This window comes from Odontesthes bonariensis, chromosome 19, assembly GCF_027942865.1.
Source record: "Odontesthes bonariensis isolate fOdoBon6 chromosome 19, fOdoBon6.hap1, whole genome shotgun sequence".
Taxonomy (NCBI): domain Eukaryota; kingdom Metazoa; phylum Chordata; class Actinopteri; order Atheriniformes; family Atherinopsidae; genus Odontesthes; species Odontesthes bonariensis.
Window position 1 is genome coordinate 27,646,342 of NC_134524.1, and position 23,169 is coordinate 27,669,510.

The window sequence follows — 23,169 nt, forward strand, 5'->3', positions numbered from 1 at the left end:
TCTTAAATAGTGAACTGTTCCTTTAAGATTTATTAGTGCAATTAGTACCTACATTAATTTACTGGTCTTTGCCTTGAAAATAACTTCACTTAATGTTTAAATGAAAATCAATGCATTTGAACACACCAAAAATTGTTTTCATTACTCCTTTATTGTACGGTGCACAAATTTCACCTCATGTTCAAAACCATTTCTGCATTTTTATACAAATAAGAGCAGAATATTTTATGTACAAATCAGAGCAGGATATTTTATGTACAAATAAGAGCAGGATATTTTAAGTACAAATCATAGCAGGATTATTGTAATACAAATGAGAGCAGGATATTATATGTACAAATCATAGCAGGATTATTGTAATACAAATGAGAGCAGGATATTATATGTACAAATCATAGCAGGATTATTGTAATACAAATGAGAGCAGGATTATTTTAATACAAACTACCGGTGCAACCGAAGAGAGACATTACAAAAAATAATCAATAAATATTCAATAACTTCACTAGGATACAGTGTAGTGTCACCAAACTCACTACACATGTCACTTGTCTCCTACAGATTACACTACAACTCTTGCTTTGAAAGAAATTCATTTTTCATCATTTGTGGGATTTTTTTATTAGAAATATTAATCAATAACTTCAATATGATACAGTGTAGTGTCACCAAACTCACTACACATGTCACTGGTCTCCTGCAGATTACACTACAACACCTGGTTTGCAAGAAATTCATTTTCCAAAGTTTGGGGGAATTCTTATAAGGAATTATATTCAATAACTATTACAGTGTAGTATCATAAACCTCAGGTCAACCACTCCCATTACTTCCTTGGTACCAGGGGCGCCGACTTATGTTTATGCCGGTGGGTGCTCGTGGTTCCCAACTGGGGTTCGCGACCAGGGGCGGCTTTAGGAAATCTGAGGCCCTGGGCAAAGAACCATTTTGAGGCCCCCCTTAACTCAAACACATAGAGCAGGGATGTCCAAAGTCGGTCCTCGAGGGCCGCAGTCCTGCAGGTTTTAGATGTTGCCCTGCTTCAACACACCTGATTCAGATCAAGACATCATTAACAGGCTTGTGTAGAACTCAACAATCTGTTGAAGAGCTCCATTTAATCTGAATCAGGTGTGTTGAAGCAGGGCAACATCTAAAACCTGCAGGACAGCGGCCCTCGAGGACCGACTTTGGACATCCCTGACATAGAGTAATGTATTGATGCACATATTTTAATGAACATGTGGAAATCATTGAAAAAATAATATACACTGAGAAACAAATACTGAAATGTATATCCTTGTTAAAAGGCATATAAACACAGCAGGTAAGTATTAACTAATTTACAACCTCTCTTTTACAGGATTTTGAGCCAAAATAGGTGATTCTTTGCCTCCAAGTATACTTTTCTAGGAAATAAATTGGCAGCACAACTGGCTCAATGCTGAAATTAAACAATTGGACCCAATAAAGATCACGGTCGGACTATCTGGATATAAGCTGTGTGTGTGTGTGTGTGTGTGTGTGTGTGTGTGTGTGTGTGTGTGAGTGAGTGAGTGAGTGTGAGAGAGTGAGAGAGTCTGCCTGCCTGCCTGCCTGCCTGCCTGCCAGTCTCATGGATGGTGGTGGTGGCTAAAGTGGATGAGACCTGCACAAAAAGACAAGGGGAGAAAAAAAAAGCAGGGGGTACATGCTGTATCACAGGAAAGGGAACACAAGGCCTGCCATGAAATGCTCCCCATCTGCACAATTTTATTTCTTTGACCTCAGCATTAGGTACTTTTAACTGCATGAATTTGGTGCCAATATATGTATGAGTTTGATAGGTCTGATAACAGATATGTTAGTGGTGGATGAGGGATTGGTTTATTGTATTTTATCTTATAAAGCAGCAAGAAAAATATTTAATTTCTTAAAAACAAGTGTAGCTATTGAATATGAGAATATGTCCTTTAATGGTGAGAAACACACAGATGCTATGACTTGTCTATCAGGCATAGATCAAATTACATTTTCATATAGTGATATTCAGGATATTGTTTGGACCTACATAGCCTACAGGTTAACACAAATAAAAGCACTTACTTTTGAACCTTGCAACAAAAGCTGGTCTTGTGAAACCCCAAGTCAAATATATTCACCTTGTTTTGAAAAAAATCAAGTCCATTCATTTTGTACGTATGGCTGGGGTATATATTTTCACAGAACAGAAAAGTGTTGTTTTGCGTTCGCTAGCTATAACGCGGTTTTGTGTTGAGAAGAACATCGGTACACTCTTTAGACTTCCTCTGTACATGGGACGGCTGCTTAACCCACTACGCCACCGACCGCCCCCTCTTTAGACTTTTAAAGACTGAAAGCAACAGATGTTCTTCTCTTCCATCTCCTTCATAAATAATTAAATCGTAGAATAGTATGTTCCATAGCGTTTGTTTAGGCGAAATGCTTCACTTTCTGAACAAACGAGTGGGGTGCGCTCGCTCCCGCGAGGGGGTGCACAACACCGGGGGCAACACCGGCACAACACCGGGGCTTTCACTTCTGCTCATCATCACATTCGTAAGCTGAAACGGTTTCAGTTTCACTCACCGATTCTGTGGCCGTGTCACTGTCATGATCCGTGTCTTGATTGACTGCTTCTTCTGCCTCATCAAGGTGGTCGTTGGGAGAGGAGTTACACGCGAATCGTGCTTAGCCTACTTATATTGCTTTTATTATTCTCCTAGCAATGTGATGCTCATGTCGACCAGAAATGTGTATATTGACTATTATTGACTAATATTAATAATTTATTTATTTTATTTATTTATTAAAATAATAAATGCAGGGAAACAGGAATACCGTGACGTGACGACGAGGAGGCCCCTGATTGGACGAGGCCCCGGGCAATTGCCCGACCTTGCCCAATGGACTAACCGCCTATGTTCGCGACCCACAGAAACACCCGTTTGCATAAAACCTTGCTTTCCAATAATATAACCGTTTCATGAGTTGGTCACTTTATTTGTATGTGTAATAAATGTATCCTATTTATTTTCCCTGCGGATGTCACATCAATATTTTACAATAAAATAGCCTATATTTGAATTGAAATTGATAATGGAATTAGGCCTACATTACAGTTGGCAAACGCTTTTCTACAAAGCGACTTAAAAACCGATGACATAATCACAACATGCACTGAATTTAACTGAAAATATATTTATACAAACTGAAAGTAGTACTGAAACGTATACTCACGACTCGGAGACCACATCCACTCAGATTCTTATACTTCTTTATTGGTCATACATAGTACGTCTTCTTAAAATGCACGTGTGCTGGAGCAGGAGCCCCGGGCGCAGTATGTGCATTGCACCGCACATTTGCTGAATTTAATGGTACATGACGTCGCCCAAAGCATCCCTGCATGTAGAAACTTCATGTCCCTCATCCGCGAGTTGATCACGCTGATCAGAAATTCACCAAAACGACTCGCTTGGTTCAAGGAGTTTCAGGGTACAGACGCACCATCGCTGAGACCTCTCTGCCCCACTCGCTGGACTGTGAAGGCGGCCTCTTTACAATCCATTGCTGCAAACTACAGTGCTTTGATGGACTTTCTAGAGGACTTGAGCACAAATGAAAAAGGTGATGCAGGGGGTAAAGCCAGTGGCCTGCTCGTGCACTTGCAGAAGTTTGGAACTTTTTTTTCTTTGCGGCTCATGCTCACTTTCTTCTCTCGCGTGGAGGCGGTCAACGCCGCTCTCCAAAAGCGCCAGCTATACACACAGAGCGCAAGAGAAATGATTGACACACTGAGAGGCGATCTGAAGGCTATTCGGGAAGGATTCGGTGAATTTTGGGAAAACACTACAGCAGCAGATGACATGGCTTTGGAAAGCCCGGTTTTGCCCCGACCAAGAAAAATTCCCCGCCGGTTGGAAAACGCAATTGCGCCGGCGCGCAGCTTCCAGACACCTGACGAGCTATACTATATAATGGTTGATTGTGTCACTTCAATGCTCGGATTTTTCCGTGGGTGCTCATTAATCCCCGTGGGTGCCCGGGCTCCGAAGCACCCACGCAGACGGCGCCTATGCTTGGTACTACAACAATTAGTTTGTGAGAGATACCTTCAGTATAATTTGTGTTATTTCAGTTTTGTTACATGTGAGAATGGTGTGGTTGCCCAAGTGCCACAAGCATGAACCAATCAAATGAAGGCCATATAGGGTGGTTAAGTCACTGGCCAATCAAGAGCAGCTTTCAATTAAGCTCTACCTGCAGTGACATTTCAGTCTGCAAAACCTCTTGGATGTCTATACATATGGATCCCTTTGAAAATGTGGCTCCAGTCCTGCTCAATGGCTATATGTAAGTAATCTTTTCATTATAGTAATTAAAGGTGGGGTATGAGATGTTTTCTGGAGCATTTTTTATCATATTGTCTGAAAACCTCCTCACGACCCCATTGCACCCACTAAAATAGAATGTTTGGAAAAAAATAATAATATTTTAGTCCATTGTAGAGGGTGTAGCAAGAGGAAATGTCTGACCAATAGATGAGATGATGAGAGTTACTTCTATTGGATTCTGACATGCCAATCAACCATCAGCCCCCCTCACCCCTCACCCCTTCACAGACTCGTGATTCGTTCATGTGTTTGAAGGTGTGGTTTTGAGGGGTGGGCTGAAGGGAGAGGCAAGGTTGTGTATTTTCAAAAATATAGCTTGCAGGAACCGTTTTTCAAATATCTCATACCCCACCTTTAATATAGTTGTGCTATGCTTGTATACTTGTCCAGACTCTTAAATTTCTGCTAGATTTTGTGCATATTCTACTAACTGAAATTTTACTGCATATCATCTCCAAACTAATCTACTTTTTCTGAATCTGAAGAAATAGCATAAAAAGACAAAGACACACGATGTCCTTAACCTATCATTAACCATATTGTGAAATGATTATTAAGGATGAAATAAGCAATTTTTATGTGGAAAACTGTAAATGTGATTTTTTTTTTCAGTTCTTAGTTATATGATATGTTCATGTACTGTTTGTGTGAAGTGACAACAGTGGCTTTAATGTAGATTTAAGCTTTATCAAGACTTTATTACTCACTTTATTTTTCCCTTTTCCCTTTCACTAGGCTAGAACCAATTTAAAAAAGGAAGCAGAGCTCAGAGAAAAGACTTGTGGGCAATGGCAGGTGGAATGGAAGCTATTGTCAGATCAATGGATAGTGTTAATATTACAAACAGAGAAACAGAGTATTCCTCAGAAATCTGGTATGAACTATCTGTAATCCTTTTTGGTCAAGATCAGCAGAAAAACCGTCATTGGCTGTGGGTTATATGGACCACGAATAGAAAAGGCGTGAGGGACATGATTATTAAACAACAGGACAAGACAAAAAAGACAGAGGAAGACAGCAATGATAGAGACCTTGTATGAGAAGAGGACACAGAAGAGAATGAGGAAAAAGGCAAACAACAAGAGATGCCATTATAGACAGAAGCTCAACTACAAGAAGTGACTGATGAAGACGATGAAGAAGACAAATGACAAGAGATGCCATTACAGACAGAAGCTGTCACACCCAGGGAATGGAGGACGCAGGAGCAGGAGATGTAATTCCAAGGCTTTTATTAGAGAGGGCAGATGTTTAACAAGTTCCTTCAGAGAGAAACAAATCAGGCTATAGAATTATATATGCTCCAAAGAGGAAAAATGTCACACAAAACAAGTGAAAAAAAATTCAGGCCTGCAGCAAACTGTCAACTGTACTATAGTAGACTAAAAAAAACACCCATTGCCGAGCTGATTTCAGGAAACATAACCCGAACATAACAAAAATGTTCTTAAAGTGATTAGTTCAGAGTTTAGTAAAGAGAAAAGAATTCATGATGATGTTGTCATGGAGATGTACCTCAGACCAAAAAAGTCCTTTACTACTCTCTCACTCTTCCTGGAGGGGATCAGAAAGCATCTCCCGCTCCGAGTCTGTGAAATGCTGACAAATGAACACTCTGTACCACCAATAACATTCTGGCTAATGCAGTTCTGCAGAAAACTGTCGCAGTACACAAAACTTAGAGTACATCAAGTTGAAACAGATTACAGCTGGACACTAATGCGAAGTGTTCTTCTGTCATTCAACAGGGAGAGCATTGTTAGCTACCTAGACAGGGCTTTTTCTATTTGTTCAAAACTGAAGACATGGAAGGACATCAGAATGTTTACAGTGCTACACCTATGCTTTGCACACGTGCTCAAGGCTGTCACTCAGTCAATTTCAAGAAAAACAGCAGACAAAGGATTGAAGGATTTTGCAACATTTGGTTTTGCCAGGTTACAAAACACTACCTCAATGACTGCAGCACTCAAAATCTTCTGCCCACTGTGCACTATACTAATTGGCAAATACAACAACGACACGTCCTGTGTAATCTGAAGGTCATGAAGAAATGCAACATTCCTGACATGGAAGAAACTGAAAAATTAAATGACAGCCCCTTAGCTCAGGAGGAAGATGATGAAGAAAGAAGAAATGCCCACACAATTGTTGGCAGATCTCCCTTCACATATGAGTTCAAGAGGGTCCTGGAGGAGGTACAGAGAGAGCTTGAAAAAACAGATGCCGAGAGCCCACATGCTGAGAAAAATCCATACTTCTGCCTAGGCATTGTTGATGTACTTTTTGAGAACTACCTTGGCATTTTTCCCCTGTGGAGTGGTCTGCTTTTGGGGAATTTGAAAAGGTATGCACCTGACAAAGAAGATCACACATTTGGGCCTGGTAAGACAAGGGACACAAACTGCCATGTGGAGAGATGGTTTGGAATTGTCAAACAGTCAATTTTGAAAAAGCAGAGGCAACTGAGGCCAGGGACATTTGTCAGGAAAATGTATGGCTCTCTGCAGGGGAGATACAAAGAACACATCATGTCTCGTAACTTCTCTGAGCAGTTACTTCTTAAACCCATGCGACCAAAAGACCTCACTCAATCTCAAGAGGGTTGGGCAAAGCGAGGTGGAGCAAAGCTAAAGACTTCCAGTTCCAAATTTTATATTGCTCCAACCACTATTCCAGTTCCAAAGAGACCAAAATCAACTCTGAACACTGGCAAAGATCTTCAAAAGAGCACAGATGGGAAGAACAGCAGCAATGTCTTCACAAGTAAAGGTTCCACGTCTGCCACAGAGGTACTTTTTTGCAGATCACTAAAATAAAAATCCTGCTCTAAACAGATTAACACCAAGTCAGTGTAATTTGCACTTTCCAGAGCTATACAAGCATTGTTAAGGAAGCAGTTAGAAACATTAAGCATCAATGAAGCAGTTGTATTCACATCCATGGCTGTCCGATGAAAGTATGTTTTAAGAAGAGACTTGAAAGAGATTACAGACTTAGGACAGTTTATTGTTGAAAGTATTGCAAATGCTGTATGAAGTGATTACAGTTTCATTGTAGGTTGACGCCCTTTGGACGTGCAAACCAACTGAAGTTATTGTGGCCATTGTACGACATGCTGAACATAAGCACAATTACACCCTGCAGCACAAAGAACTTCAGAGTTTGAGGCCTGATGAACTCATCATAGGCGAGGCAAGTTTCTCATTATAACTGATGTCACAGATTTATGTAAAAGTAATCTACTTGTTGATGGATCAATCCTTTAAAAAAATATCTGCTGCATAAAATTATTTAACAAGTTAATTGTTGTGAAAGAAGGTCTGGAGTGTGACTTCAGACAAACCAGTCTTTAGCTAAAGTATTGCGCCAATGACCCATTCTCAAACACGTTGACAACAATGTGATTAAATATTACTTTAGACTCTACATTACCAATACCAATATTTTTGTCTGATTAATTTTCTCCAACAGGTGATAGAATGTTACATGAGAGCCATCCTCAATTCTAAGGATACTGCTGGCCGACTGTACCTCATGAATCACTACACTGTGGGTGTAATTTTACATGGCACAAGAGAGCAGATGGCAAGGCAAGGGTTAAAAAAGGTGAGTATAACTGTAATAATTATTATATTATCACTGTAGTAGTCTTGCTTTTAATCAATACATTTACAATAGCCACTTCACCTTTTTGGTTGGTCCTGTGGAGGAAAATACATAATATATTCTCATCATGAAATCTTTGTTTTTTGTCAGGTCACATTTGATGACTATGATGGAGCCATTGGATTTCTCAACATACAAAATGTATAAGTATAAAGCTACTGTTAGTACTACTTGCCTTTACAGCATATATTTATGGCTCATGGTTTGCCCATTTAAAATTTATCAACCTTGTAACTGCTACAAAGGTTTATGAATACCTATAATCTAGTAAATAAATCTACATAGATTACTATGAGTTGAATCTTCGTTTAATAAAAGGTCATGTACTTTTTTGAATTTTAGAATTAATTAACTCACAGACAATGAGAGGCTTACTGTGCATAAAGTTATCAGCTGCAGTTTTGAAGTTTTACATAAATGAAGCTTATCAGCGGAACAGGATCCGGCACCTCTTCATTTTGGCCACCCTGTGTTCCGGCACCTATTTGGGCAGAGTCGGAGATCTGTGATGACGCACTGAAAACCTGGGCCAACGAACAAAGTGCTTTAACTTTTGAAATTCACCACATCGAGGAGCAGAATGTCAAAATTAAGCACTGAAGCTTATTGTTTTTTAAGAATGTATATGGTTTACTGATGCTACCTTTTCATGTTACAGTATCTTCATGCCCTTTCAAACCACATTTTTGTGGCTGATCCTCTGCAAGGGTCAAATGAAGTTGAGGACTCCAGAATGGCTGGCTACAGATTTGGGTAATATTAAATAAATTATGGGAAGTTAATAGTGTAGCCGAGCGTTCTGGGTTCGCTGTATTGTGTAATTATAAGACACAATGAACGGGACAGGAGACGAGAGAGCGTGTCCAGCAATGCAACTGCTGCTTCCTCTTTATTCCTCTCCACCGAGAGAGAGACCTGCCTCAACACGATAACCTCCCCTTACAGGAACCCAGAGGGACACACACCTCCTTTTCACACAAACACAAAACAGTCTCTTACAATGGGTTACATACACATTCTGTATAGCCATAGAGTAAGCACAAAGGTAAAGCAAAAATGTATCTTACTTTCAACCTGTAGACAATGGGCCTCATGCAAGAACCGTTTGTACGCACAGATTTGTTCTTAAATCGTCTGTACGAGTGATTTAAGAGAATTTGTGCATTCACCAATCTTTTCGTATTTTACGTCGAACAGAATTTACGAATGATCCAGACCTGTCGTAGGAGTTTCGTAAAATAGTCCGCTGTTATTCCAATCAAGTTTGCTTGACTAATGGATTGTATATTTAATTACTTTGAAGCAAACATAAATAAATATATACATTATACCCCATAATGATGCTGATATTATTCTGTTTAACTAAATTATGCACTAATTGAAGGTTAAGTTGACTCTGTATATAACAAGGTCAATGGGAAGTGTAACCAGCGGCTGACTTGCTACTTTTGGATGCCTTAGCGCGTCAGTCTCTTGAAGAGAACGTGTAGATATCCTTGCGGAGACAGACGAATGGCTGACATCGCTATTAAGACTGCTAAGGACTGTGCTGCTGCAAATATGCAACTTGCTAGAGCCACAACTCCAGAGAGAAACACGCCGATCAAACCCAATTCCACCACACGCCCAGGTCCTCACCACACTTGGATTTTTGGCCACTGGAACCTTTCAGAGGGAGATTGGAAACAGATCGGGGGTGTCCCAGTCCTCTGTGAGTCGTGCGCTCCCCTTGGTCATCAAAGCTCTCATCAGTTTATCACCAATGGTACAGCAAACTGCTCTAAAGGCCAGAGAAGGCATGCCAGATTTGCACAATTTTGCCATGAACGAGGGTCTCCCACTACCTGAACCAGCCCAGGCAGACCAGAGGTGTGATGCCAGAAGACCCCCCTCATGGACCGCCCCATCAAAGGGCCATCATGATGAGGCAACAACTGATTGCACGGCTTTAGTTGCAGTCATCGAGCGCCTGGCCATGGCGAGACGTTTTTTTTTTTTTAAAGCTATTTTCATATTAAACCATTTCTGTTTTTTATAATTATTTCGGTGACATTACGAACTACAGGTGACATTGAATTAACAGCACTCCTAATTGCTTCCCATTTCTTCGGTTTAGCAGGTTCCGTAATTCCACTGCTGACACTGCTAAAAATGACAGATTTTCCTTTTTGGATCTCTGAAAGCAGAACTTCAATCTCAGAGCCCGTAAAGTTGTTCTTTTTGCGCCTTGATGCCGTTCTCATGACTCAACACTCAACACTTCCTGGCATAGAAGCGAGGAAGCTTTATATGGTATAATTTTGGGCGTGGAGTATGCAGATTTACTATCCTCTTGCACGTGCCCCTTATGGCCCTGTCACACTGTTGCGTATGGCACTAGCATATGCCAGCGTATGAAAATTATCACTCATACGCTGGTATACGCTGACATACGCTAGGGGAACGTTAGGCATAGGTTGTATACGTTTCAAGCACACTGGCATACGTTGGCATACGCTGAGGCAGAAATAAATTTTTGAACATACTCAAAACTTTTGTGCGTCTGCGAGCGTATGGTTAATACGCTAAGCATACGCTAGGCATACGCTGAATACGCTAGAGGTACGATATAGGTACGTTACTGATAGGTCGAGAACGCTGGACATAAGTTGCCATACATTGGCATGAAGGTGTACCGTACAGCTAGCGTATTTATAGCGCATTGATAGCGCATGAGTAACGTACTTCTAACGTATGTCTGACGTAAGTGCAACGTACATCGACATATTGGCATATGCCTGACGATTGAGTAACATATTTGACGTACAACTAGTGTATTATTGACGTATGACTAGCATATCCCCAGCGTATTGCCAGCGTTTTGATCAGGTGCACATATAGACTCCAATTTCTAGCTTTTCTTCAATTCTTCATGGACCTCCGACGAGAGAAGATGGAAGTAGCTCTTCTTCAACATCAGTATGATCTGATCGATTTGGCACTTCACCAGATCCAAGACAGGAGGAGGAGAAGAAGAAGACGACGTGAAGTCTGGTTGAGACCATGGATCGGCAGGCGGCGGCAGTTTGGCCTTTACGACCAGCTTCTGGTGGAGCTCCGAAACGAGCCAACGATCCTTCAAGAACTTCATGCGGATGCCGCCCGAGATGTTTGATGAGCTCCTAGCCAGAGTTGGTCCCAGGATCACCAAGCAGCACACCTGGTACAGGGAGCCCCTGGAGCCTGGCCTGAAGCTTGCACTTACTTTGCGTCACCTTGCCTCTGAGAGCAAGTATTCAACCATGCAATACAGATGGAGGGTTCCCCACAACACACAGTCACTCGTCGGCAGAGAGGTCTGCCAAGCCATCATCGATGAGTACATGCCCGAGGTGATGGGTTGCCCAACCACTCCTGAGGGATGGCGTGCTATCTCTGACAAGTTCCTTCAGAAGTGGAACTTTCCCCATACATGTGGTGCACTAGATGGGAAACACATTGCCTGCAAGTGTCCTCCAAACAGTGGTTCCCAATACTTTAACTACAAGGGGTTCTACTCTGTTGTACTCATGGCACTTGTAGACGCGGACTACAAGTTTATCTGGGCAGACCTCGGAGGAACAGGATCTGCATCAGACGCAAATTAAGACATGTGCTGAAGACGGTACCATCGTATTCCCTGCCCCCGATCCTCTATCCAATGACTACCAGGATGTCCCCTACTTCTTCATCGGTGACGATGCCTTCGCCCTCCGAGAGACCATGATGAAGCCATACAGCCTCCGGTGTCTGGACAATGAAGAGAGGATATTCAACTACAGGCTTTCCCGAGCTAGGAGGGTGGTAGAAAATGCCTTTGGCATCCTGGCAAACCGATTCCAGGTTCTTCTGACTATCATGCAGCATCACCCCTCAACTGTCAAGGTCATCGTGAAAGCCTGTATTGTCCTACACAATCTGATGAGGATACGGTACCCTGGACTCCAAAACCAGCAGCTTGACCGTGCAGAGAACATGAACCGTGACTTCATCCCTGGAGCATGGAGACAGGACAGGAACTTGCAAGACACACATACAGTTGCTGGCACCTGTATAACACCTCCACTCAGAAAGGAAAGAAGCAGAGGAAGCAGAGGTGACGCTTTGCTTTGCGGTAAGACGTATTGCATCACTTCCTCTTACCTTGCTTGTGCACTGTGGAATTTCTTGCTCCGCTTGGACTACTGATAATCACTTTATTTCTATCTATAACTTACACAATTTTGCATAGTTAAACTCTATAGCTTACCGTTCTGTTCTAACACACTCCTACAGATCTTTAATCTTTATTCTCACTTTTTAACGGTGTGTCTGGTTCTCTAGCGTAGCATGGCTACCGGTTCTCTTCCTCCATCTCCTGCTTTCACCTGCTCCATGTGTCAGATGTTTAGTTACTCCTCTGCCTCCTTTAGCGATAATGGTACATGTAACAAACGTAGTCTTTTTGTAGTTTTGGAGGCGAGGTTATCTGAATTGGAAGCTCGGCTCTGCACTGTTGAAAATCAACCGATAGCGAGCCAGGTCCCTTTAGCCAGTGTGGAGCCACCTAGCGTAGCTAGCTCAATTAGCCTCCCCCTAGCAGAACCTGAGCAGCCAGGATTACAACATGGCTGGGTGACTGTCAGGAAGAGGCATAGCTCTAAAGTCAAGCCCGTTGTTCACCATCAACCTGTCCAAGCTTCAAACAGATTTTCCCCACTCAGCGACACACCCGCTGAGGACAAAACCCTGGTAATTGGCAGCTCTATAGTCAGAAACGTGGCATTAGAGACACCAGCGGCCATAGTCAAATGCATTCCAGGGGCCAGAGCGGGCGACGTAGAATCCTATTTAAAACTGCTGGCTAAGGATAAACGTAAATATGGTCAAATAGTTATTCACGTCGGCGTTAATGACACCCGGTTACGCCAATCGGAGGTCACTAAAATTAATGTTGCATCGGTGTGTAATTTTGCCAAAACAATGTCGGACTCCGTAGTTTTCTCTGGACCCCTGCCAAATCTGACCAGCGATGACATGTTTAGCCGCATGTCGTCCTACAATCGCTGGTTGTCTAGATGGTGTCCAGCAAACAACGTGGGCTACATAGATAATTGGCAATCTTTCTGGAGAAAACCTGGTCTGATGAGGAGAGACGGCATCCATCCCACTTTGGAAGGAGCAGCTCTCATTTCTAGAAATATGGACGAATTTATTTGCCACCCTAAAACATTACAACCCAGGGCTCAGACCAGGATGCAGAGTTGTAGTCTTACACACTTCTCTGCAGCCTCCCACCTGCTGCTACCCCCCCAATCAATTAACACAAAAGGAGCAAATCCTCTTGTGCAAAAAGAAATTATTAAAACAAAAACTTTAACTGAACAAAAACATCAAACTATTAAATGTGGTTTGCTGAATATCAGCTCTCTCCTTTCGAAGTCTCTGTTAGTGAATGAGTCGATTTGTGATCATCATATTGATATATTTTCTTACAGAAACCTGGCTGCAGCAGGAGGATCATGTTAGCATTAATGAATCAACTCCCTCTGACTGTTTAAATGTTCACGTTCCTCGAACCACAGGCAGAGGAGGAGGAGTGGCAGCTATCTTCAGATCAGGGTTACTAATCAGTCCCAGACCCAAGATTAGTTTGAGCTCTTTTGAATCTCTGATTCTCAGTTTTTCCCACGCAAAGTGGAAATCACAGAAACCTCTTGTGTTTGTTGTTGTGTATCGTCCACCTGGCCCTTATTCTGAGTTTCTGTCTGAATTCTCAGAGTTTTTATCCCAGTTAGTGCTGAGTACAGATAAAGTCATTGTAGTGGGTGACTTTAATATTCATGTAGATGTTGAAAATGACAGCCAAAATATGAACTTTAATTCTATATTAGACTCTATTGGATTTTCTCAGAGTGTTCACAGACCGACTCACTGCCTTAATCACACCCTTGATGTTGTGCTGACTTATGGCATTGAGAGTGAACAGTTAACAGCGTTCCCTCATAACCCTGTCTTATCTGACCATTTTCTGATAACCTTTGAGTTTACATTACTTGACTATACAGTTTCTGAGAAGAAATTTACATATAGAAGGTGTCTATCAGAGGATGCTGTAACCAGATTTAAAGAATTAATTCCATCATTCTTTTCTTCACTGCCATGTGCAGATATGACAGAGGACGACTACCTAAACTTTACTTCATCAGCACTTGATTCTCTTGTTGACAGCACTATAGTTTCAATGCGTACAGCACTGGACAATGTTGCCCCTCTGAAAAGGAAGGTAATCAGTCAGAAGAGGTTGGCTCCTTGGTATAATTCACAGCTGCGTGCTTTAAAGCAGGCTGCAAGAAAGCTGGAGAGACAGTGGTGTTCCTCTAATTTAGAAGAGTCTCAATTAGTCTGGAAAGATAGTTTAATAATGTATAAGAAAGCCCTTCGTAAAGCTAGAACTGCTTATTATTCATCATTGATAGAAGAGAATAAGAACAATCCCAGGTTTCTTTTCAGCACTGTAGCCAGGCTGACAAAGAGTCCGAGCTCTGTTGAGCCAGGTATTCCTTTAACTCTCAGCAGTGATGATTTCATGAGCTTCTTTATTAATAAAATTGTTTCTATCAGAGAGAAGATTGATGGAGTCCTTCCCACTATTATCAGTGATGTATCATCAAGTACAGCAGCTTTAGAAGTATCTTTAGAACCTGATTTGTATTTAGACCGCTTCTGTCCAGTTGATCTCTCTGAACTAACGACAGCAATAGTCTCTTCTAAACCATCAACTTGTGTTTTAGACCCAATCCCAACCAGACTGTTCAAGGAGGTTTTCCCATTAAATGACACTTCCATATTGGATTTGATCAATCTGTCTTTGTTGACAGGATATCTACCTCAGCTTTTTAAGGTTGCTGTAATTAAACCTTTACTTAAAAAACCTACTCTTGATTCAGAGGTGTTGGCTCATTATAGACCTATATCCAATCACCCTTTTATGTCTAAAGTTCTTGAAAAAATAGTTGCAGCTCAGCTTTGTGATCATTTACACAGAAATAATCTGTTTGAAGAGTTTCAGTCAGGATTCAGAGTGCATCATAGCACAGAAACTGCACTGCTGAAAGTTACCAATGATCTCCTCTTAGCCTCTGATAGCGTACTTGTGTCTGTGCTTGTCCTGTTGGATCTCAGTGCTGCATTTGATACGGTCGATCACAGTATCTTATTACAGAGACTTGAACATGTTATTGGGATTAAAGGAACTGCATTAGGCTGGTTTAAGTCATATTTATCTGATAGATTTCAGTTTGTTCTTGTAAATGAAGAATCTTTCTCACACACCAGAGTAAGTCATGGAGTTCCCCAGGGTTCTGTGCTTGGACCGATTCTTTTCACTTTATACATGCTTCCATTAGGTAACATTATTAGACAGCATGGCATAAATTTCCATTGCTATGCTGATGATACTCAGCTGTACTTATCTATAAAACCAGATGAACCCAATAGGTTGGTCAGACTACAAGCATGTCTTAAAGACATAAAGACCTGGATGATTCAGAACTGTCTGCTTCTAAATTCAGACAAAACTGAAGTCGTTATCTTTGGACCTGAGCGTTTCAGGGAGAAATTGTCTAGCTATATAGTTACTCTAGATGGTATTTCCTTGGCTTCTAGTTCTACAGTGAGGAACCTTGCAGTTATTTTTGACCAGAATTTATCATTTGACTCGCATATAAAACAGGTTTCTAGGACTGCCTTCTTTCATCTTCGTAATATTGTTAAAATCAGGAACATCTTGTCTCAGAGTGATGCAGAAAAACTAGTCCATGCATTTGTTACTTCAAGATTGGACTACTGTAATTCTTTATTTATGGGCTGTCCCACATATTCTCTGAAAAGCCTTCAGTTGATCCAAAATGCTGCAGCCAGAGTTTTGATGAGAACTAACAGGAGAGATCATATTTCTCCAGTTTTAGCTTCTCTTCATTGGCTCCCTGTTAAATTCAGAATAGAATTTAAGATTCTTCTCCTAACATATAAAGCTCCTAATGACCGAGCTCCATCATATCTTAAAGATCTCATTATAAGATATTTTCCTAACAGAGCACTTCGTTCCCAAACTGCAGGTTTACTTGAGGCTCCCAGAGTTTCTAAAAGTAGAATGGGAGGCAGAGCCTTCAGTTATCAGGCCCCTCTCTTGTGGAATAAGCTGCCAGTAAATGTCCGGGAAGCAGACACCCTTTCCACTTTTAAGACCAGGCTTAAAACTTTCCTTTTTTATAAAGCTTATAGTTAGGGATGGCTCAGGTGATCCTGAAACATCCCATAGTTAAGCTGCTATGGGCCTAAGACTGCTGGGGGGCCTCATCTGTCACACCTTTCCTCACTTTACTCTCTTTATGTATATGTGACATTATTGTGGTCATTAACTCGTGTTTCCCTGTTCCAACAGATATCCTTTGAATGGTGTTACAGTGCTGCAGCCGCGGATTACAATGAATTGAATTCCAATTGGCTTGAATTGGACTTACTATCTAAGTGCCTTGAGATGACATTTGTTGTATTTGGCGCTATATAAATAAAAATTAATTGAATTGAATTGAATTGAACTTGTTGAATTGAATTGTGCTCCTGAAGCACTGGGTCAACTCCACAGGAGGTGCAGTTCCATGGCAGGACATGATGATTTAGGCTGCGGCTACACGAAAACGTTTTTCACTGTAAACGATACTTTTTCTTATCGTTTCGCTGTTGCGGCCACACGGAGCCGGCGTTCCCACTACCCCAAAACGATAGTTTTTGAGAACGGGTTCCAGAGTGGGAAAGTTTGAAAACGGCCTCGTTTCGTTTCCATTGTTACAGCTAAAACGTTTTTGCGTCAGTCAAACGTTGACGCTGTGAGCCAATTTTAACACTTCTCTATTGTCTCACAGCGTGGCGTGACACAGTGGCGTGTGTACTGCATCGTTTCATCGTTTTCATCCGTTTTCGTCTGGACCTGAGTCTTTACAGCAGCGCGTTGCCGTGTGGTCGCAAGAATTTTCGTACCCGTTTTCAAAAAAAACCTCGTTTCGTTTTCGTGTAGCCGTAGCCTTAGAGCACCTCAACACACCACAAGGAACGAAGTAGTGACTATTGTAGTGACTGTTGTTGTAGTGACTGTTGTGTCATCATATAAATGTTTGTTTAAATTTGATTAAAAATAAAACAACTTATTTTGAGTTATTTTTTGGCTTGAATATTATAGTTTTGTGTAAGTTGCATCTGGATCACCGGGACGCTGGTCCCATACAAACCCCCGACCCATATCTAAATTAATAAACTGCACTACAGAAGTGTATGCAAATTACATATGATTTCATGTATACTTCATGTAGACTTGGGGTCAGGGATACTTATAAATTACATATCATTTGATGTATTACAAAAGTATTAAAAACACTACATGTAAGCTTAAAAAATGTTTATTTAAATGATCAACTGACCTTTAATAATGGCATATAGTAAACAGTCAATACACACAGTCATAATAACACGACTCACTACAACAATAGTCACTACTTCTTGCATGGTGGTGGTGTGTTGAGTTCCTCATCCTGAGAACCGATAGAGGAGAACCCATGATGGCACTAATTCCAGAGGTTGGACAGACCAGAAATGCTTGTGAGGCTGTGCTCATTGGCTGTGCCTGGACTGGGCTGGGTTGGAGTTTGCTGGTCTGTCAGTACGTCGGCAGCAGCACTCAAGAAGGCAGACACTGGGGTGGGGGTAGGGGTGCACTTTTGCTGCTGCTGAGCAGGTTCCTTAGCGGGCATCATCTGATATAGACGCTGAGGAGGCATCTGCTGATGTGGATGCTGGAATGGTTGCTGTTGGTACTGCTGCATGTACTCCATGGACTGTGAACCCCACACTGATGATGCTGGAGGCACGTTTCTCCACATGTGGGGAGGTGGCTGATACTGCTCGGATGGTGATGGTGATGAGGAGCCGAACGAGCCGAAGGACGGTGCTGAACTGGGGTGCAGTGCAGGTTGTTGAAGGTGGCTGGGTTGTTGGGTTGCTGGGATGAGGGGAGCTCCCATGGTATTTGAGATGCCATCATCACTGTCCTCATTCATCAGGTCATACAGCAACCTGTTGATGGTTAACCTTGCCTTCTTATATTTGGCATTAGGCATGGTAACCAGGCTGTCTCTGACGTAGTTGGCAAAGGCTGTTCGGGCTGTGATGGGCTGCTGCTCAGCTTTGGCGAGGCCCTTGAGATGGTGCCGGATTCAACTATTCTACTCTGTAGGGTCTCAAGGAGGGCGCTGTCCGGGTCCTTAGGCCGCTTGCGTGAGGTAGATGAGTGGGTAGGGGTTAGCTCATCTAGGTCAACCTCAAGCTCGGTGCAGGCAGTTTCTGCAGCATCAAGGTCTCCCCTGTGCTGTTGGATGGTTGCCTTCACCTGCAAAGACAAAATAACACAATTATAAGTAAAATGAATGCAACAATGAAAGCAAATATGATTTAAATTAAGAAATGGAATTTATTTCAAAATTATTCATGGGATTTGATTAGAACTAGAAAGCTGCAAGCAGCTGTGAGCGGGACCGAGGTGTGCGTACGTTGGATGTGCGCACGTTGGGCATGTGCTGGACGCCGAAGACGCGCAGCTCTGCCCACACGCACGATACCCTCTGCGTACGTACGAGCACATAATAACCCCAATGGGGAGGGGTTTTTGAAAATTTCTAGGGGGCGCCACTGAGCCATTTTTTTCCGCCCACACACAATACCCTTTACATACGTACGAGGTCATCAGGGTGGACGTGTGTGCCAAGTTTCATGACCTTAAGATGATGATAAGGCTTTGAAATAACAAACACCATCACACGATTTTCACCGCCTGGCCACGCCCACATCGTTCAGAGTTTGAAAAAGTTTCTCCATGATTTTTTCCCCCATGTCTTAAGAGTAACCTGGCCAATTTTGAAGCTTGTAGCATTAAATCTGTAGGAGGAGTTTGATCAAATGCGAGGTGTGGAAAAAAAAGACGTTTCCGACCACCAGCAGGTGGCGCTGTAGGTGGATGTCACTATTTTATATGTGCGCGTTCAGGCTGGGTCCAGCATTCACCGTATGAAGTTTGGGACAGATTGGATAATGTATGTGGGAGTTATAAGCGACTTCATTTTTTGTGGCGAGTGATGGCGAGTCATCAAACTTTGAGGCGTTGCCACGCCCACGCCTTTTAAGTTTTGAAAAAGATTCTCCATGAATTTTCCCCACATGTTTTAAGAGTAACCTGGCAAAGTTTGAAGTATGTAGCATAAAATCTGTAGGACGAGTTCGATCATATGTGGGCGTGAAATAGGGCAAATTCCAACCAAAATGGCCGCCTTCCTGTGGACATGGGACCATGGCGACCTGAGACTTTTTTGTGCGTCTGGGCATGTTGAATGAGTGTACCGAATTTCGTCGTCCCACGCGAAACTAATCCTATTGCGTGGACCATTTTTAAGCATTGTAGGGGCGCTACAGAGTCAATGAGCGACTCGAAAAAATAAAAAGTTTAGATTCTTTCATGTCGTTGACTGGCAGGTGGCGCTTGCAAAATTTCCTGAGTTTTCGCATACCTTTTGCAAAGAATAAGAAGATGAAGAAGAACTAGAAAGCTGCAAGCAGCTGTGAGCGGGACTGAGGTGTGCGTACGTTGGGATGTGCGCACGTTGGGGCATGCACTGGACGGCGTAGCCGCGCAGCTCTGCCCACACGCACGATACCCTCTGCGTACGTACGAGCACATAATAACCCCAATGCGGAGGGGTTTTTGAAAATTTCTAGGGGGCGCCAATGAGCCATTTTGCTCCGCCCACACACGATACCCTTTACATACATACGAGGTCGTCAGGGTGGACGTGTGTGCCAAGTTTCATGACCTTGCGATGATGATAAGGCTTTCAAATCACAAACGCCATCACACGATTTTCACCGCCAGGTCACGCCCACACCGTTCAGAGTTTGAAAAAGTTTCTCCATGATTCATTTCCTCCATGTCTTAAGAGTAACCTGGCCAAGTTTGAAGCTTGTAGCATGAAATATGTAGGAGAAGTTTGATCAAATGCGAGGTGTGGGGAAAAAAAGATGTTTCCGAACACCAACAGGTGGCGCTATAAGTGGATGTCACTATTTTATAGGTGCGCGTTCAGGCTGGGTCCAGCATTCACCGTATGAAGTTTGGGACAGATTGGATTATGTTTGTGGGAGTTATAAGCGACTTAAGTTTTTGTGGCGAGTGACAGTGAGTCATCAAACTTTGAGGCATCGCCACGGCCACGCCCTTTAAGTTTTGAAAAAGTTTCCCCATGAATTTATCCCCCCATGTCTAAAGAGTAACCTGGCCAAGTTTGAAGTCTGTAGCATGAAATCTGTAGGACAAGTTCGATCTTATGCAAGGCGTGGAATCGGTCAAAAATGGCACGAAAACGCACTTTCCATCCAAAATGGCCGCCTTCCTGTGGATGTGGGACCATGGCGACACCAGACTTTTTTGTGTGTCTGGGCATGATGAATGAGTGTACCGAATTTCGTTGTCCCACGCGAAACTAATCATATTGCGGGGGCCATTTTTAAGCATCGTAAAGGGCGCTACAGAGCAAATGAGTGACTCCCAAAAATATAAAGTTTAGATTATTTCATGTCGTCGACTGGCACGTGGCGCTCGCAACATTTCCAGAGTTTTCGCATACCTTTTGCAAAGAATAAGAATAAGAAGAACGGAATAATAATAACTAGAAAGCTGCAAGCAGCTGTAGGCGGGACCGAGGTGTGCGTACGTTGGGATGTGCGCAAGTTGGGGCATGCGATGGACACCGTAATCGCGCAGGTCTGCCCAAACGCACGATACCCTCTGCGTACGTACGAGCACCAAATAACTCAAATGCGGAGGGGTTTTTGAAAATTTCTAGGGGGCGCCACTGAATCATTTTACTCCGCCCACACACGATACCCTTTACATACGTACGAGGTCGACAGGGTGGACGTGTGTGCCAAGTTTCATGACTTTGCGATGATGATAAGGTTTTCATATCACAAACGGCTTCACACGATTTTCACCGCCTGGCCACGCCCACACCGTTCAGAGTTTGGAAGAGTTTCTCCATGATTCTTTCCCCCCATGTCTTAAGAGTAACCTGGCCAAGTTTGAAGGTTTTTGCATTAAATATGTAGGAGGAGTTTGATCAAATGCGAGGTGTGGAAAAAATAAGACTTTTCTGACCACCAGCAGGTGGCGCTATAGGTGGATGTCGTTATGATGATATGTACGCGTTCAGGCTGGTTCCAGCATTAGCCGTATGAAGTTTGCCCTTTAAGTTTTGAAAAAGTTTCCCCATGAATTTTTCCCCCCATGTCTTAAGAGTAACCTGGCCAAGTTTGAAGTCTGTAGCATTAAATCTGTAGGACGAGTTCGATCTTATGCAAGGCGTGGAATCAGTAAAAAATGGCACGAAAACGCACTTTCAATCCAAAATGGCCACCTTCCTGTGGACGTGGGACCATGGCAGCATGAGACTTTTTTGTGCGTCTGGGCATGATGAATGAGTTTACCGAATTTCGTTGTCCTACGCGAAACTAATCCTATTAAGGGGACTATTTTTAAGCATTATAGGGGGCGCTACAGAGTCAATGAGCGACTCCCAAAAATATAAAGTTTAGATTCTTTCATGTCGTCGACTGGCACGTGGCACTCGCAAAATTTCCAGAGTTTTCGAGGACCTTTTGCAAAGAAGACGGAAGAATAAAAAAACTAGAAAGCTGCAAGCAGCTGTGAGCGGGACCCAGGTGTGCGTACGTTGGATGTGCGCACGTTGTGGCATGCGCTGGACTCCGTAGTTGCGCAGCTCTGCCCACACACACGATACCCTCTGCGTACGTACGAGCACATAATAACCCCAATGCGGAGGGGTTTTTGGAAATTTTTAGGGGGCGCCACTGAGCCATTTTTCTCCGCCCACACACGATACCCTTTACATATGCACGAGGTCGTCAGGGTGGACGTGTGTGCCAAGTTTCATGATCTTGCAATGATGATAAGGCTTTCAAATCACAAACGCCATCACATGATTTTCACCGCCTGGCCACGCCCACACCGTTCAGAGTTTGAAAAAGTTTCTCCATGATTCATTTCCTCCATGTCTTAAGAATAACCTGGCCAAGTTTGAAGCTTGTAGCATTTAATATGTAGGAGGAGTTCGATAAAATATGAGTTGTGGAAAAAAAGAGACGTTTCCAACGACCAGCAGGTGGCGCTATATGTGGTTGTCACTATTTTATATGTGCACGTTCAGGCTGGGTCCAGCAATCAACGTATGAAGTTTGGGACAGATTGCATAATGTATGTGGAAGTTATAAGCGACTTAATTCTTCATGGCGAGTCATAACTTTGAGGCGTCGCCACGGCCACGCCCTTTGAGGTTTGAAAAAGTTTCTCCATGATTCTTTCCCCCCATGTCTTAAGAGTAACCTGGCCAAGTTTGAAGGTTTCTGCATTAAATATGTAGGAGGAGTTTGATCAAATGCGAGGTGTGAAAAAAAAAGATGTTTCCAACCACCAGCAGGTGGCGCTATAGGTGGATGTCACTATGATAATATGTGCGCGTTCAGGCTGGGTCCAGCATTCACCGTATGGCGTTTGGGACAGATTGGACAATGTATGTGGGAGTTATAAGCAACTTAATTTGTTGTGGCGAGTGATGGCGAGTCATCAAACTTTGAGGCGTCGCCACGCCCACGCCCTTGGAGTTTTGAAAAAGTTTCTCCATGAATTTTTGCCCCCATGTTTTAAGAGTAACCTGGCCAAGTTTGAAGCTTGTAGCATTAAATCTGTAGGAGGAGTTCAATCAAATGCGAGGTTTGGAAAAAAAAGACATTGCCGACCACCATTAGGTGGCGCTGTAGGTGGATGTCACTATTTTATACGTGCACGTTTAGTCTTGGTCCAGCAATCACCGTATGAAGTTTGGGACAGATTGGATAATGTTTGTGGAAGTTATAAGCGACTTAATTTTTCATGGCGAGTCATAAATTTGAGGCGTCGCCACGGCCACGCCCTTTGAGGTTTGAGAAA